We start from the raw sequence: 18942 nt of genomic DNA, 5'->3' as shown, positions 1-18942 counted from the left end.
CTTTGCTTAGAAGTATACACAAGGAGAATATAATTCCTGCCAAAGTTCTCACCAGTTGTAAAGCAAGTAAAAAGTGTCCTCAAAATGTTCCATCATATGCAAAATTAGACAAAGTTATAGCCAAGGAAGCTTCATGTATTTGATGCAGCTTGTATTTTAGTTGGTGTCGCTCAGTGTTCCCTCCTTAATAGGAATATATATTGAAATAATAATAATGGCCCATCTTCGCGAACGAAGATTTGGGGAAAGGTCTTTTACCTTTCCAGCCTGCGCAATGGATTTTTTAGGTGAGACACAGCATGCGCTGAACTGAGCCCACCCTTTAATCCTAAGGTTCATCTGCCGGGGCCAAGCAAGCTTGGACAATGGCAGTGAGGTCCTCAGGACGTAGGTTTGTTTAGAGTGACCTTCTCATAGATGGATGGCCTCACAGGGCTAACGAGCTACCATCTGCCCGGGGGACTTGGGATTCGAACCCGTGGTCGCAGCAGTGAGAGTCCTGCATGCTAACCACTAGGCCACCAGGGGTCCCCATATATTGAAATAGGGTATAGTAATCTCACCATTTTTCTGGAGAAATCTACAACTGCAAGCCCAGGCTCTTTGGCTTACTCAGTCTCGAGCTCGTCTGACAGTGCAATCTGTCACTATCTACCTACAAGGAGAGACCAAAACCAAACCATGTAGTAAATAATCAACCCACAAATACTTTTGCATCCTTTCCCATTTTAATTGCAAACCTTTGAGCTTGAAACTGATCTCAGTTACATCAGCATAAATCCTGACTAACGTCATCAAACTATGCAAATTCCCAGTAATTATTTAAGGGAATTGAAACTAGATTCCAGCTCAATGAATCCTAAAAGCCAGATGAGACTTAATATAGTAATATCATTTCATTTTATGAGCCAAAACCCAAGCGAGCAGTAGCACTAACTGACCCTCAGTGTACACTCTCATCACAAGTAAATTACACAATATTACTATTAACTTTTTCATTACTGTTGCAAAGAACTATTAAATTTTTTTTTTGGAATCATCTAAGTGCAATTACTGTGTAATCACCAGAAGTAAGTGCCATCTTTGCCACTGTTGGTTATGTAATGACCAAAGCAACACTCCCCAGATCTATTCTTGTATCCAGAACACTAAAAGGCTGAGAAGCTCTTTGATTCCAGATCAAAAGATATGGCTATATAATTTAATCGCTACAGTGCCCATGAAATGTACTCCGAAGGGTAGTTCAGTTCCTCAGTACCAAAGCAACTCCTGATAAAAAGCAGAAACATATTTGAAACAGGCTTCAAATTTCAATTGGTCAGTCCCAGGCTCAATACAAACTTTCCCCACCTTAGTCAGCATTATCAGAACTTCCAGGGGACAAATACGCAAAGTTGTCAGGTGCATCTCAGCACCGAGCTGTAGCAAGTAAAACAACAGCAGCACTGCTGAGTTGGGCTGGTCCCATCTCTAAGGGGGCTGGAGAAAATCTGAAGAAGCCAGCCAGCAGGAGTATCACCTTTTTCCTGGAGAACAACTGGTACCTCTGAGAGATTTGTTGCCTTCTTCCTCCTGTCTACTCAGCAAAACAACTATCTTACCAAGGTATGTCATTTTTCCAGAAGAAGAAACGTCTAGAGAAAAGCTACAAGGTTTTATCCAAATATAAAGCACAGATCTGCCTCTTGGCAAAACAAATGTCAAGAATGTGTTTAAACATGAGACTCCAAAGATGAATGTGGCAGCAGAGGCAATTGCTGTCTTCCTCAAGGCAACCTGTCATGAGATAGAGGGAGTTGAAACCCTGTCCCTATTTCTGGCCTGGTTTGAATGCACACTGCTGTGGTTTCAGGTTATGACTCTTTTCTTCTCTGAGGTGGAATTTCAGTTCTAGGTCAAGAACCATAAAAACTAACCTTATGTGTAATGTACAAGGCTCACCCACCGACATTTCCTTCTTTTATGCAGGAATCCCAACCATTCCGTTGAAGACAAAATGCATTTTAAATGCAGCAGAGAGAGTGCTCAGCACAACAGGAAAAAAAGAAGTCCAACCATGAAACTGTGGATTCCTGCTTATATTATCTAAGGCTTTGGCAAGATCCTCTTACACCAGCATATGTGTAGTTTAGAGGACAGATTCCTCCCTCAAAGCCTCTACTTCTGCCCCAATCTTTTGGCCTTCTCATGGCAGTCCCTCTCAAATTTGGTACACAAAAGTAGAAGAATCCAAAATAAAACAAAGCCCTCATTATTCCCGTAATTTTTACACAAGTGTAGCAATTATTTTACAGTCTGTTGCAATGAGCTCCTGCGTGGCTTGTGTAACAAATGAGGTCCCTTCAATTAGATGGTCATTGCCAGCAGTGGCTTAATTGCCAGTTGTAATTTATTTTTGTTCCAAACACATTACTAGCTATACTTTATCCACAGAGCTTGTCTCGTGCTTTCAGGATTTAGGGAAAATAAGTGTTTGCTATATGTGATCAGCATACTAAGAAGTAAGGCCTAGATTTTTTTTCTAAGTAGTTAGGTGCCTGGCTCACATTTAAATAGATGGAAACCTTCAGAAACCTGGCCCCAAACAACTTGAGGCTTGTACTCTGTGTCCCTCTACTGCCTTCAGGCCCTTGCTTAACCAGTAGGTATATCAACTAAAAGAAACCACAAAACCAGCACAGAATCGAGTCATCATTAGAGTAAGCACAGTCCACGAAGTTTGTCAAACCACATCAAAGATCTGCTGAAGATCTGCTGAAGAATAAATAAATATTTATTTATTTATTCTGATAAATGCTACATCTATTAATAGCATATCTGAAAGCACTTTCGCTTCTGGATTTCATATCCATATGGATTAGTGTTGTTGGAAGTGCACCACACAGTAATAAATGGCTAGTATTTGACTTAACTCAGAGCATGAGTCGATGCAGGAGATCTACCAAGAAGATATCGTTGTAAGTGACATGATTCGTGCACTAGTACTAGCGAACATCATCCATATGGGAAGAGGAAGGGAAGAGAGCCATACTAAATCTCACAACAAAACTGTCCCTATGTGATTTCTAATACCTGTACCCTCCACCCACCGCTTAGAAACACACATCAGTTCTCCTCAGAAGTCTGTCGTAGACCTGAACATGTCATAGATTAGCAATGCAGCAAAAATATTTACAAATTTAGTATTGAATTTTTTTTATAAAACTTGGATATGAATTAAAACAAAACCAGTAGGCTTCAGCCCAATGTGAATAATTTAACAGGAACCTTGAAGACCAAAGTGCAGCTTGCAGACCTTCAGAATCCTCAAGCAGGAAAAGTGGTTTCTTCACAGCTGTTGGTGAAAGATTCATGGAAACAGACAGGTAAACACAGAGAGGTGGCATGTGATGTGTCAGTCTACTTTAGGCAAAATTTAAAGTTAATCCTTATTTTCTTAAAAATAAAATGTTACTGGCCTTTGTCCTTATAAATAACTCTGAAAATTAAAAAATCTACCAAAATCAGTCATTAAGGCTGTAAGTTTTAAGCTTGCTGACACTGCACCATCAACATCAATTTCTAATCTGTTGTGGTTCCAGAAACCATACTGCATTTCCCATCTCTTGACTTGCTGATTTTCTGGTTAGTTATGCAGGTCAGTGGTGGGGTACAAGAAGGGGAGTCATAGGGAAAAAAAAATAAAAAAAAACCCAAAGAACCCAGAGGAAAACAGCTATAACTGTTTAGAAAAAAAAATAACAACTCTTTTGTCTTCTCTGGATCTGTCATACTGTTGAAATAAAAGCTTTTCAAGGAGATCATTCCCCAGCTGGCAAAGGTCTGACTGCATTCAGATGTCTGAAATTTTTCCCTGCCTTTTTGTTGTATTCCCAGTAGTCTCATCCTATTTCTTCTCAACCAGTGAAAGATCCCGCCTTAGTGAGAGATCTGTGACCTAAGAGGATAATTATCCTTTGTGAAATATATCTTTATAAAAGTACCAAAAAGCAGATAGTCTTTCAAGGATGGCAGAGAACACTGCTGACTCTTCCCTCACCAGCTCACCAGACTGAGAACTCCGGCATGAGCCCGGTATGCTTGCATGAACTGTTGTTCAATAGGCCAATCCAATACACTAAAAGTCATCTCCATTAAAAGGTGCTCATATAAAGGGGGAAAATCCTAAATAAAAGCAAGCCAGAGATATTGTCAGGGGCCTCTACTCCTTCCAGTGGCTTGGCACATCCCTTATTAGTGATGATCTTTGAACAACAAGGATACAGCCCCACTTGACCACCCCACCAGTGCTGCCCAGGAACCGGCCAGTGGGAGTCACATCTGGGGACAGCACCCATAGCACTTTGAGACAGGAGCTGGTCTCCCCTGCCTGGTAACAGCAGAACAGCAGCCAGCATTGATTAAGAGCTTCTGAGGATGCTGTCAGAAGAAATGTGCTGTTAATTAGATACTTACAAGTATTCTTACGATGTGCTTAAGTTTTCACTACTATATGAAAAGTTGTTTCCATTAATGACAGCCTACAGAGGACATAGATTAAAATAAAAATACTAAAAAATACCCCCAAAACCAAACAACAAAAGAACCCTCCAAAACCAAACAAAACCCCACCCCTTCAGGCTTAACATAATTTCTTAGAACCTGATTAATCAATCATGAGGAAATGCACTGGAGTGTGTTGCTGACAATGTTATGACAAAAAAAAAGCCTGTGGGCTCAGCTCTCAGCTGGTGTAAGAAGGTCACACTCTGCCTCACTGTTTTCCTCCAATACTCTTTCTGTGATGCTTGTGCAGGCATGGATAGACAATTGTAGGCTTTGGAGTGTGAAGGCATTCCGTATATCACTTTCATAGCTGATGACACTTCTGATCAGTTTGCTTTGCTGGAAACCCTCTCTTTTGCTACTCAGGATTATGCATGAGGTAGAAGCAACAGTTTTACTGTCTGACCCTAGCACTGAGTTCACTACATGAGCCTGTAGGAAAAACACTATTAGTAGAGTGGGTTGAGCAAGAGCTAGGATCATTGCCAGATAATAAACACACGTCCCCACAAAGCTCCAATAAATAGTATAAACAGACTTCAGTTCTTTCTGTAAAGAAGACTATTAATTTTCTCCAACTGTGCAGCTGGTAACTTAGTGATCCACAGGCTACAACAGCATATTTTGGAGGTCTTCTATGAAAATTGTTTTCCATAGTTCATCAGGTCACCACCACATCTCATAATCAAAAGATAGTTTGTTTTCAAGGTGATGTCTACTTGGCATTTCAGGTTTTACATTTGGCCCAGGGCTCAAAACAAGATGCAAAGCCCCTATTTGCAAACTTTCTTGAACACAGATCAAATTATACTTTGTCTGTGATTCTTTAGAAGTTTCTATCTGAATTGTCTTAATTAGCATTAGAAAAAAAGATATTTGCTCATGTGAAGTTAAAGAATTTCTCTTTCAGATCTAATTTTCCACAGGTGCAGCTCTGTAGCTCATTAAACTCAAGAACTCCATTTTTTGAACTTAAATATAAGCCCTTTTAGCTCACAGGGTAGTTAACGTCTGACCTGGATGGACACTTGCACGTAAACAGTAATACTTCTTCCTTTAACACAAAACACATATTAAAGCACATTGGGAGACCATTCTTTTTCTCACAGTTACTAAAACCTGGATGGTACTGCAAAAACATATATATTAGACATGTTCTGTATCACTCACTGCATCTTACAGGGCTTTGACCTTTCCACTAGTCCGTCACCTGTCAGGGTACAGTTGATCCACACACCAAAACTGACTGCTCCAGAGTCTGTTTCCAGTCCTCTTGCCTTCAGGAAGCAATCTCAGTCAGCTCACCCAGCCATGCAGCTAGGGTCAACCCTGGATCAGCCGTGCATGCCTGCAATCAAACTGCATATTGCAGGGTCAAATATTCCTGCAGTTACAATTCAAGTATTTCCATCTCTGACTACCCCTGGTAAATATTTCATAGATTCCTTATGCAACACATTGTGCAGCAGTTATCCTCTACTACGAGCTTGCTAACTGAGAAGACACTTCTCCTGCATACTGAGCACACATCCCAGTCATTAACAATACCATCAGATTGGTTCTCAGTTTTCCCTTTTAAAGCTGTCCTTAGATGTTCCAAATCTACACAACTGTCCTGGCATCTTGGGCAGACCTTTAATAACCCTTCACTAAACCACAGACACCCTACTTGTTAGTTCAAGCATCTAATTGCTCATATTATGCTTCAGACCTACTACATGAGTTGCACAGCACCATCAACTAACTAATCTTCCTCCTTTTTTAGGGCTTCATAGCATTGCAATAGTTTAAACCCTGTCACAGAAATACTTAAGGAAATGTATTTAAAAAGTTGCAATGATCTGCTCTGCTACAGTACCCTGGCATTCAGAGTACTGAAGAAACATCTAAATGTGGGTGAATAAATCCTCACAATCAAATTGTAAAGCAAGTTAGAAAAGAAATAAACAGATGCACAGAAAAGTAAGTGGACGTGCCCTGGGTTACACAGTGAGACTGAATTGCATTCTAACAGCTAATCTGTTTTCTCTTTCACCTATATGGGGATAAACACAGAAAAGAAAACTACTAAAAATGCCAATCATTTTGAATATTCTTCAAGGGAAAATACTTAGAAAAATGTAGCAATCTTATAAGTGAACATTCATCTACACACTTACTCATGAACTCAAAATACTATGAGTCAAGAAGACACATGATTAAGGTTGTTTCCACATCCTTGACTCTGCTCCTGGCCCACTAATCCTCAGTTCATCCCTTCATCATAGCTAATTAGCCCATACCCTGTGGCCACCTTGAAGGCACTAAAGCTATTTTGTCAGCATAAATTTCCCAATGAGCTATGCTCTAGAAAACATAGTTCATGATTTTGGCTTTCAAGAATGTATGTCAATGATAAGCAAGAATGAGACTGTTTCCCCCCCTTTTATTTACTCCAGTGTTTTATTCCTTTTTAAGACCGTGTGGAATTCATTAGCACTGTGAGGCCCTTGACGTATGCAAGAAACCATGTTATTAATGCTATTAGTACTAATTAATTCTGCCAACAAGGCCTCTGCAACCAGTCAAGACATCGGTCTTTGCCAAAACCAACAGATTAAATAAATTTAAATTTCCAGGAAAAACCATTCCTTAGTTACGATGAGATAAATAGAAAGTTAGGGAAACACTGACAAAATTGCTTAATTTTCAACCTTTCTTACAATGCAAATGCTTTGTATAATTTTCTTCAAATTTGCTGTGAATTTGCAGATGGGTTTTTTTCAGTTTGTATCTGTCCACAAAGAGGGTGTCTCTACAATGAAGAGTTATTGGAAGTGAACAACAACAAAATCGTATTACCATGACAATAATCATATTTTATTTTTGAATTTACTGCAATACATCGTAGTAAAATGATAGCATTTCTCTAAAGATGCAGGTTTCTCACAAATAATTATATGAAAATCTGTATAGTGTTACATACACAGTACTGTGAACATCTTAGATAAGAGTATACATAATACAAAGCATTCGGTTACAAGCCTTTTGTACAGCACTCACGTTTCTCTGAGACAAGAACAACAGGAATGATTTATGTTTGCATTTCCACACATTTGCAGCAGATTATAGTTGCAGTCTGAGGAGGTGACTTTTAGCTGTACCTCCTCACCTTTCCAAGCTATTTGCCCCTGCCCACTAGGATCACGGCTCTCTGTTATCAGGAATAGTTGACATTATTCTCATACCTTAAGGACACTGACATTCAGCTTTAAGTATGCAGTTGAGCAATTCTTCAAATATTCAGTTAATTCAGTTCTTCTTCTAGAAGTAGGTAACTGCACTGGAAGAGACAAGCACATTACCTCAGAACTGCTCAGCACCCTGCAAGCTCACCTCTGCTTACAAGGAGAAACAAAGAAAAGCTGTGCACCAGCCAGGGTCATATTTAGGTTTAATCTTCTAGTTCTTAATAAGCATAAATCCATAGCAAGCTAAATGAGCAACTAGAGAATAGATCATCCCTCTTTTTTTTCCAAAAACTCCAAATTAGGTTTCAAGAAGTGATGGAGACAAGGTGGTGAGGCAACGAAATTAGAATTTCCATCCTTCATGCAAACATGCCAAGATTGTCTTCTTCATTTCTGGCCACAACTAGTCTAGACTTAGTTTGGACTTATTTGGCATGTCAGTGCCAAACTAGCCTTAGGCATATGACTCTGCTTAAAGTACAATTTGGCCACAAAAGCATGTGACTCTGTTAAGGTACAACATGCCATCCTTGTTCATGTGTACCCTAGATCACACGCACTTTCCAAACAGTTCATCTCCATTACTTCACCATGTTTCATGTTTTTGCTCTGCTCAAATAAAGGAATGCCAATATAAATGCATCTAAAGTGAGTTGTACTGGCCTGAACATGCTGCTATGAAAAATTTTCATTTTTATTATCAGGTTGTTAATGTGTGACTTTTTCTGGAGACCACTTTAAGCTCCCCATAAATCTTAGAGTTAATACATACAGCAATATAGTAAAGGAACATTGGTCCCTCTAAATTCAAGGTGTCTTGCTATTAGAATGTTGGCTGACACAGGAAACACCACGGAAAATTTGAGTTGGTCATGATCCAGTCACTACTTTTATTTCTAGCCTAGTTTACTCCCCCAAGAAAGAATTCATGTCTTCCTCATAAGTGCTACAAATATGAGCTATACACGATACTATTTTCACATGTCTGAAAATGCAACCTATACTAAGGTTCACCCACTCTTATTTTTAATCTAGCCCATAGAAGGTAGGGGTACAGAGATACCCTCCTGCTTAGTAAAAACTGCTGAACCAGTTTACCTATACAGTAAGTATGATGTTGACATACTGGTTTACCTGGAATGACTTTGTAATGACTCATGCACAGCTCTAAGCTAGCAAGCTCAGCCTCTTAACAAGACAAAGGCGTGAGCTCTTTGTGCCTCTTTTGTCTCCATTCCTAAGCCTGGGCAAGGTCATGCAGGTCAGGCATCTCTTTTTTTTATCACACTACCTAGAACTCATATGTGTCCTCAGAGATCATCAGTGCTACAGTGAGATTTGGAGAAAAATGGCATTTAGTGCCATGGTCTAGTAACCACGGTGGTAGCGGATCAAGGGTTGGACTTGATGATCTCGGAGGTCCCTTCCAACCCAGCTGTTTCTGTGATTCTATGAAAGAAGTGAAGAATCTGCTACACGTTCATGAAAGTTGTTATCTGTTAAATTTGTTGTGTCTTTTCCCAACTGTTTGAGTGTTTTGTTCACTTGAAAGCAGCAGAGTGTCCTGAAAGGACATAGGGTTACTCCTTCCCTTGCGAGTAATTGAGCATGGAAAGGGAAGAGAAAACTGTAAACTGCAAGGTAACTTGGGAGGAGAGAGCTGCAGCACCAAAATGGGAGTCTGTAGTTACAGAGGATAATGACAAACTTCTGAGAGGAGCAGAGAAGAAGGCAGGACTCAGAAGCAATGGAAAGACCTTCCGATGGATCAGAATGATCTTGGCATAACTTGAAGCAACTAAAGAAAGCCAATGAATTGATTAAAATGTATTCTGGGAGCTGAGACCTCATTGCAAGATCAGAGTAGGTAGAAGAAGAAGGCTATTTAGAAGTTGTGTTTCTAATTTCTACACTGACTTAGTTACTCTGAGTTTGAGAAATTTTTGAAAGTTTTAAGTTCTTCCTAAAAGCAGATATTCTAATGAAACTTTGTTTCTCTCTCTTTTGTTGTAATTGTTGTTGTTGTCTTTGGTAAGATTAACTTATGTTCGTAGTAGATCATCTTCCAGCTCATTTACTCAGTAACTATTACTTGCTAAGTATTCAGACGATTACCAACAATCAACAAAAAGTTACCCAGTATAAATTGCAGTCAATTTAAAGACACTGAATGACAGAAATTTTCAGTGATCCACCACCAGCCCTACACTTCCAATGCATCCTATGCCCTTCTGCCACAAAACCACTTCTTAGAGGGAAAGAAGGAACGATGCACTTAACAAGCAATTATCCCAAAGAGTTTGCAGTCTGGATTTTGACACTGATCTCTGGTGGTGCTTCAGGGTCTGGGTCTTTGGATTAGATCAAATTCCTATGCCTTTGGCTTACTCTATAAACCATTATACGCAATAAAGCAGAAAATCTTTCCTTCTCAGTTTATACCCTGAAAAGAGAGACTTGCCAAGACCCTTATAAATCTTTGGTGTATCTAAAACAGCCTCAAGCGCTACTGCTATTCATAGAAGTGCCTATTTTCGAATCTTGGTAAATATTTGCCTCGGTAATACCCTCTGACAGAAAATCCCATGGGTTGATTATATTCTAGATTACAGAGTACTTACTTTAGATTCATTTAAAAATTGGTGGGTTTTTACACCATTTGCCAGATTTGTAGTATTGCTTCATTTCATACCTTCCCAGACACATTCCTGTTTCCTCTCCAAGTATACTGTACAGCAAGCAGGGGATGCTTATGCTTCTCATCTTCCCACATCGCACTACTTCCACTAATGTAGGTTTAGGACAAGAGCTGTTCCCAGTTAAAACAGCAATGAGATGGGAGTTTAAAAGAGTGAGTTATGTGAGCACTAGAGTGCATACCAAAATAATCTAAAACCAGAAAAAGTGACGTGGCAGAGTACTTCTGTATTTGTTCTTGGTGGAAGCTGAAAGTACTTGGGGTATTCATTAAGAAAGTGTCTCTTCTCAGGACATACTTTTTTCAGTGAAGTGGAACCATTACATGATTTGTTACCTATATACTTTATATAGAATTTATTTAAGTGTATAAGCTCATAATTTCCTATGCTTTTCTTTTCATCTTGTTGACAAAAAAGCCTGGCCAGTCATTTTAATTGTGAGACCTGGTAGAATTCCTCAGCTAAATGTTTGTTACAACAATGGGAAACAATAGCCACTTCATCAAAATGTGGCTCATAACTGAGCAAAATGCTAAATTATCAAAATTAGACATTTCTACCACTGAGTGACATTTCTCTGGAAATCTACATATTTCCAGAAAAGCCACATCAGGCAATAAAATACATGGGCTTTTATATTTTTATATGAAGTCTCATAACGGGATCCAAAATTTAGATTTTTTATTCTAATCCCCAGAGTTAAACAATGTGATAATGCCACTCAAACCAGCTTTAAACAAGGGAAAGGAATTGCACCACTGAGACTTACCTGTGTGACTCACTAAGCAAGCACACATATATGGTTAGTTAGAGAACACATACAGTAATCACTTAGGTAGACAACACCCGGACTTCATAGCAGTTGTGAAAGCAGGAAATACATTGGCCTTTCTTCTCCTTTGAGATGTTTATTTAAAGGACAACTTACTCCATTGCACTACTGATTTGAAGTACACAAAGACAGGTATGTCACTTCTAATGAAAATTTAGTACTTCATGTTTGGTTTTATTCTAAATCAGTTTTTAGACAGAAAATCACTTATGAACTGGATGGAGAGAATTTATCTTTTGCAAGAATTGTTTGACTCCTGCAGAACCAGAAGATGTTTCTGCCTTCAAATTATTTTTCTCCTGAAGAGAAAAGATTAAATTCTTGCTGCTGCACAAAGAGCAAGCACAGGGGCTTAAAATCAGAGCACCTGCAATGCCCTCACACATAAGATGCACGTAAAAAGGAGAAATGTCAGGTAGAGACTGAAAAAGGGAGTGAGAAGTTATGCAGAGACAAGCAACAGAGCTTTGGTCTCTGAGAGGTGGATTCATGATCTAACTTGTAATCCAAAAGGGCCTAGTCTTTGTTGATCAACTTGATCAAAATTCTGTCAAGTATTCTAAGAAACTAAGTATGTACTCTACAGTGTAAATTGCCACTCAAAACCTGTGGGTTTTATGATGGATTGTAAACCTTAGGTCACCCATATGATGCCCCCTCTTTCTTTAATGATTTTAAGTTCTCAACCTTCAGGCATTTACAGCTTTAAATATACATATTTTATGCAGATTTTTTTTCTTGCAGTACACTAATAAGAAAGTTTTTAAACTTTGTTCTGGAGGGTTTAATTCAGTATGCCTGCAGGGCCAAAGTGACCATTTACTCAGTTGAGAACAAGGACTCAGTGGGATTCCAAGGGAACTGATGTAGCTGCTCATGCATATCTGATGGCCCAAGATAAAGTCAAAGTAAACAGAGAAGAAAAAAAATAAAAATAAAAAAGTATGGAGCATTTCTGGAGGAATAAAAAACCTTTCCTTAGGGAAAAAAATTGTTTTGAAAGCAGCAAGCAGGATTCATCTAACCTGGCATTTCTGGTATATCCTCAGTTAGGGTGATAGAAGACCTTTCATGTTTATTTTTTCACTGTGTTTATTATCAACAGAATAGCATTTAAAAATGCCCTCAATACTTGTGCTTTCCTCCTTTTGGAGCTTTGGGATGGCTCAAGTTATCAATTCCTTCTGCTGACAAGTCAGCAAGACAGGAAGCTAATGGTCAAAGAATTACATGAGAGCTGAATTTGTTTCCATGGCATTTAGCATTTGTTTAGGAGTGATTTAAGTTTGAAATGACCAAAGCAAAGGTGTGAGGGAAATCAACATCAGGCAGGAACAAAACTGGCCTTTAGCCTTTAAACACTTTGCAAGGAGTTCCCTGGAAAAATCAAAGGAAGGAGAACACAGCAGGAAGAATAACTCTTACACCTACTTTGCCAGGAACAGGCATACAATGGGTGCATTTGAGAATGAGTTTTCCAGATAATTTTTTAAAAATTATTCAGCTTATTAATCACCTAAGCCTATGAATCATCTAAGCTTTCCTTCAGTTCTCTTGTATTTTATCTTGTAGGGGCTTGCTTGTACAATAGCTACAATGTAATAGGTTCTTTTCAGCATAGGACCATTAAATATTCCCTGCATTTACAGTGTGAATGGAACAAATTCAAGTTCATCTTAAACATGTAATCCTCCCATTCAATTATTCTGAGAAGCTCGAAAGCATTTTGCACAGAAGAATTGTTAGCAGAGCACAGGGCTTTTGCAAGGGGTGCACTGGAGAGGTCCCCAGCATTCACTAGCAGACCACGAGGGTAGTGGTGTGCTTGTACCCATCTGCAGCACACATGTCATCCCCAGGTGCCAGGTACCACAATGGCAGCAAAATGCCAAAGAATGACCTCCGAAGCCCTGTCCAAATCTGCTCACTCTCACTGTCTTTGCCAGTTTTTAGCTCAATACTGTCCTGCTTTCATCTTGAATGCTGAGATAAACACGGACAAAAATTCATCTGAGGCCTATTCTGAACTGTTGTATCACTACAATGGGACATTTTCTTTAACACATAAAGGTTTTAAGATCCTCTTGCCCTTTTTAAGATCACAATGAATTATAGATCCAGACATGCCACCATATGTAACCCAAAAGCAGCAGACTGCATTGGCAGATACATACATTGAGATCTTGAAACTACTCCCATGATTTAATTCCCCATTTTCCAAATGTGCAGATATCTTATGCCTCTTTTCTCTGCAGTGGTTCATCATAATACAATCAAACGGATGATTATACCTTACTGCAAAGGCAGTGGGGAGCATGATTTGCCCACCCAAGGCATTACAAAATACAAACAACAGATGTCTACTAGTCTTTCTCACCCCCTATTTCAAGTGAGAGGAGCTGTTGCGAACGTGAAACGTGAAGGTCTTGGGAGGTTGTGGTGATGTTATCCGCTCTGTTAATCAGCTTATGTGTTGTGCACTCGGAAGAGGAAACAAGATCACAGCTCAAATTCAGCCAACCTGCTAGGAGAGATACCAGGTTTATTAGTACTTTGGGGCTTCACTCTCTTTCCAGCAACTGTTGATAGTCATCTGCACAAATCTCTTTGTTACTGGTTATGGCAGATAGTAAAAACAAACATACAGAATCAGACAGCATAGACATATATCTTTATGTGCCACTTGTGATCTATATCCTAGGCTGGGTGCAGCAGAAGAGGCCACAGGGAGATACTTTGACTGTCTAAACTGCAGCAAAAATGACAGCTAAAAGTTTTCTCCATCTGTCTGGATCTAAACAGAATCATGTGTGCATACAAATTTGGAACTAAAACAGCAGCTACTATAAGATGAATGCATTTACTATAACCACTGATTGTTTCACTCATCTCAGTGCAAACCTGTTAATCCAGTGCCCATGAGAAAGTTATTCTATGGTCATGCAGGGCTCCGGGCAACCAACGTCTGCTATTCTTTCAACCATCATGTTGTCTCTCTTTTCCCCACTAAAAGATAAGCCTTTTTACTGGAATCCCAAAAACTAATCCCCTGCTACCAGACACAGGTCAGATATTACACAGAACAACTACAGACCAGAGTCCAGTTCCCATGCCCCACACCTCCACATATTCAAGTAGTCTTGCTTTTAGCTTGGCCTAATGTCTACCATCTTCAAACTTTAATTTCTGAAAACAACTCAACTTTGAGAAGGTTAAATCTAGCTTGTTTAATAACTTCCTTCCAGTTAAGGATATGCAGCTCTGCTTATGATATAAAGCAGAGCATAGATCGACAGGGAAGAATTAAAAAAAAATTCTTTAAAATGCCTCCAAAACAAAACTTCAATACTGTCTTTCTGAAATACAAGGCATGTACAGAATGCAGTGACCATGGCATAAAGGACTTTTTTGGACCTTATTTATGAGGACTTTTTTCAAGGCTCTTTCACTTTTTGATAAAGTACATATTCCAAATGACTGCAAGAGGGACCCTAAATCTTTGCATCTGAACTACTCCATATAAAAATTGCTGTTGTGGTAGGATTAAAACATTTAGCAGAAATAATGCATTACCTTTTTTTTTGGAAGAAAATTTTCAAAGTTTTTATTATGATGCGTAAAAATACTTTGCATTATAAAATATCAGAATAGTAAAATTAAAATGAAAGTTAAAATACGGATGATAAAATGAAAATTAAACTAACATGAACATCCTTTTTCAGAACATTTGTTTTAAAAATTGTGCAAATTAGGCTCTCGGTAATCTGTGCAAACTCTTTTTGTTAGTTCAAAATGTCTCTTTTGATGACATGAATCTTCTCATATTCTACATACAACGTAGCAATACATGTGCAATATCGGTAACACAGATACACTTTCCACAGTTTCTGCATTCACACCTGTTCTGGGGTCATCTCTGCAGTTACAGAACCTGATTTCAGCACTTCTGGGAGAAAGAAGATTGAATGCTGCTGTGTTGGTTTTGTGGACCTTGACAAAAATCCTATTAGATAAGTTTCCTATGGGTCTAGGTACACATCATATGGCAAGGGAGAATAGAAGTTTCCCTAGCAGAGGCAATCTACTGTTAATTTTTAAGGTGGCCACGCATTCCAGATGCTGCAGAAACTCTTCTCTTCCAGCTGAGCCACCACAAAGGGGAAAGACACTGTTCCCTGCATCTCACTGCATTGCGTTTCCAAAGAAGCCCTCCTAAGGCACAGATTTGGAGCTGACAAAAGAAGGACCAGAACTTCACCAAGTATATTTACACCCATGCTCACATCCTCATAGGCAAAAGATACAGTTTAATCTACTCAGTGCAGGCCAAAATTTGAAAAGGGACTTTTTGGGACACTGAACTGTGTTGTTTAGACCTGGTTTGGAGAACACGTTTTAATGGGTGTCTCTCACTACTAAGAGACAAGCACACGGAATGCAACTACTAACAATGTCTTTGCAAATTATTGAAGACTCTTCTTTATCCCAGTTGAAGAAACAAATGACTCCTAAACCAAAGGGCACACAGTTCCTTTCCTAGCAGCACTGGATTCCTCTCATAGGGAGAATGTTTTTATTAGTTTTTCAAAGGGCCTGGCATAGTAGTGCTGCACTTACTTCTAATGTACTCTAAAGAGACTTGAACTCCTGCCAGCAGGAGGGCTGTGGAGGGGCATCTGAGGAACAGTGACAGGCCTTCAATTGACTTGAGTAGCAACTTTTACACATCTCTTTGGAGCTCCATTAAAACAGTTTATTTAGTGTATTTCAATTGTTTTCATTAAAGACTTGTTTTGTGCTGTTCTGGTTGGAGTGCTCTCTCAATCTGGTACTTCTCTGAGGTTTCTGACAGGGATGGAAAAGCTACCACAGTTATCCTGTGGGCTGTAGATCACTTAATTTTTACAGGAGTCTCTTATCTTCACATACCTTGAAGCACTTGTTCTTTGCATGCAAATCATTCCTACCCATAAATTAAATCTGAATTGCTGCAGCAATACTGGAAAGGCAGTTATGAATAAAGGATGTATTTTATTAGACTTCAGTATGCATGGGCTATGGATCTTTACTCACATCAAAGAGAAATACTCTTAAAGTCAGCTCTGGTAAACTCAAGCAAAAACTGTAGGACAGTTAGGACAGAGTCAAGTGTAACATGGAGCCTTTTGCTCTTCAAGGAGATCATTCAATAAAAAAGTAGGAGCCATGAGCTACTCCGCACCCTCCCTATTTTCTTTTTTACCTGACATGTCATTCTGCAGATGCTGGGGCTGACATTCAGCCACCTCTGTTTAGCACGAGACAGAGATTCAGCTCCTAGAAAAGTCAGGCCTAAAGGTACTCCCTATGCTGCTCTGAAATTATTCCCGGGTTGCTTCCACTTGGGATCTGTAAAGTCAACATTTGTTCTAGTCATTTCTCCCCATCTTACCTGGTCTTCCCTTTCTTTTTAAATGAAAGTAAGTATTCACATGAAAGATGAGCCTTTAAACATTTGAAAAGCATCTACCTCAGTGACAGACTTCCTCCGGAAAACTATAGAACTTCCTTGGAAGTTTCTTACAGAGCAAATCCCATGTTCATAACTCATAAAAAGTTCACATACTTAGGCTTTCATGTTCTCTGAGCACAAGCTGTTGTTTGGGTTTTTTTCCCCTCTTTTTAGTTAAATTCGCTTAAGGCTCATGAAACTAAAGAATCAGAACACCTTTTCTTTCTCCAAAATTTTGCCTGCTTGTCTTTTTATAGAACAAGGGACTTCTTTGTCAAAAGCAGTTTTTCAACTAGCTTTTTTTACTATATAAAATAGCATAAACATCACTAGTAAATTCTACTGAATTGCTGCATTCCCTTCATAACCTTTCTGAAGACTTGCTTCCTTTAGGAAGATCTTTACAGCAAATTCTGAACTTGTTTCAAATGACAGCTGGCACCTCCCTGCCAAGAGCACAGTCACTCTACTTCGGGCTGTTCATGTTCTTTACCCTTTGCTCTCCCATGAGTGTATTTGTTAGGGGGAGTACTACTGCTCGACTGAGTATGTAAGCAGCCAAAATATTTGAGAAGCTAAGCAATAACTCTGTTGTCCTTTAAACAATTCCAAATCTGCGATTGTACTCTGCAGTTCAACTGTGTAACATGCAAGTGATGCAACTAGAAAGGAATACTAAACCTTTCTTCCTCCCTTTCAACTCCCTTGTGAAACATTTAAGGGAGACTCAGATGATTTTCCAGCTTAAGAGAAAATGAGGCATTACTTACACTACTGCGCCCCCATCTATTACCCTCAGGACATGAGGATAACGCCTACTGACATCACTAGAGATTACTCATCTATAGGGTGGGAGAATAGGAGACAAAGATATTCTGTGCAGACTGCATGTCTAGATCCCAGAGCTTCTCCTAATTTGTCTTGAAGTTTCCAGCCATAACACTACTTCGCCAAACCACCCAGTTTCTTGGCTTCTCAGCTCACCTGCTCTGCTTTTTACTCTCACAGTCTTGCTTTTACACTATTTCATTAGCTAGTTTTTAATGTGGGTTTTGCAGACATTTTGTAACTACTCAAAGAATCATCAAAGAAAAAGACAAACACACAAAATATCATGTTCTAGAACATTCCAAAAATAATAACCACGAAGATCCGCTAAAACCCCATTTTTTAAAGCAATAGTGAAACATGAACTGATGCTTTTTAACTGCTTTTTAAGCAGTTAAACATTCCTAAAAATATGTTGCTGTTTGGTATCAGAAAGATTACTTTTCTGCATATGTAACAACAGAAGTAACTTTTTAAATTGAGAGAATAGAACTGGAAGAGTGCCAGGCCTTAGAAACTCTGGAAAGAAGGGTAGGGAAGCAGGTGATAGTTGGCTAGAAATCCACTTTCAAGGAAGTAGCATAAGGTGAGCAAGGCATCTGAAAAGACAAATGAAAAATATACTTCCTTCTAAACATTTTCACCTGTGAAAGAGGCTAGGAAAGACTGATGATTTTTTCCTTCTGATAACATGACTTAACTGTTGGTTATCTATTTTATTCCTTTTCCCAAATAAGACTCCTAAAATTTGAGTTTACACACAGAAAATATTGAGTTTACACACAGAAAGACAGTATTTAAACAATATATGACTATTTAAATTTATTTGGGAGTGTACCATGTATCCAGTTGGCTAGCTGTCAGTCAGTCTCTTCCTTTGTTCACTCCTTACGTCTTTGGCTTTCACCCATATTCTTCTCTTATCTCTTTTCCTCTCTCAAGCATCTCTGTCACCTTCCCCTTCCCAGAGATGTTTATATCACTTCCCAGTTCCACTCCTAATTCACTTGTCCTCTCTGTTGATTTTACTTTGTCCCTCACTTTGTCTCCCTCTGGCGTCTATATTTCTGACATGGAAAACAGAGCTGGGACTGTGTCCTCATGTCATCAGTCATGGAAGTCATGTTCTACAAGTAGCAGGTGCTTTAAGGAGGGCACGTGTTTCCACTGTTTTTTCCAATGAAAAATGCTTCACTGAGTGATGTGACAGGGAGGACTTTTTGGGACAGTTGATGGCAGTTCCTCCCGGAAGGCTTCACAGCTCTGCAGGAAGCTTTCCCTCGTGCTTGCAAATAAGGCAAATGGATCAGTTCATCT

The sequence above is a fragment of the Neopelma chrysocephalum genome, unplaced genomic scaffold, assembly GCF_003984885.1.
Source record: "Neopelma chrysocephalum unplaced genomic scaffold, ASM398488v2 Primary Assembly neopelma1_22b, whole genome shotgun sequence".
Classification (NCBI taxonomy): Eukaryota; Metazoa; Chordata; class Aves; order Passeriformes; family Pipridae; genus Neopelma; species Neopelma chrysocephalum.
This window is presented reverse-complemented; position numbering follows the sequence as displayed.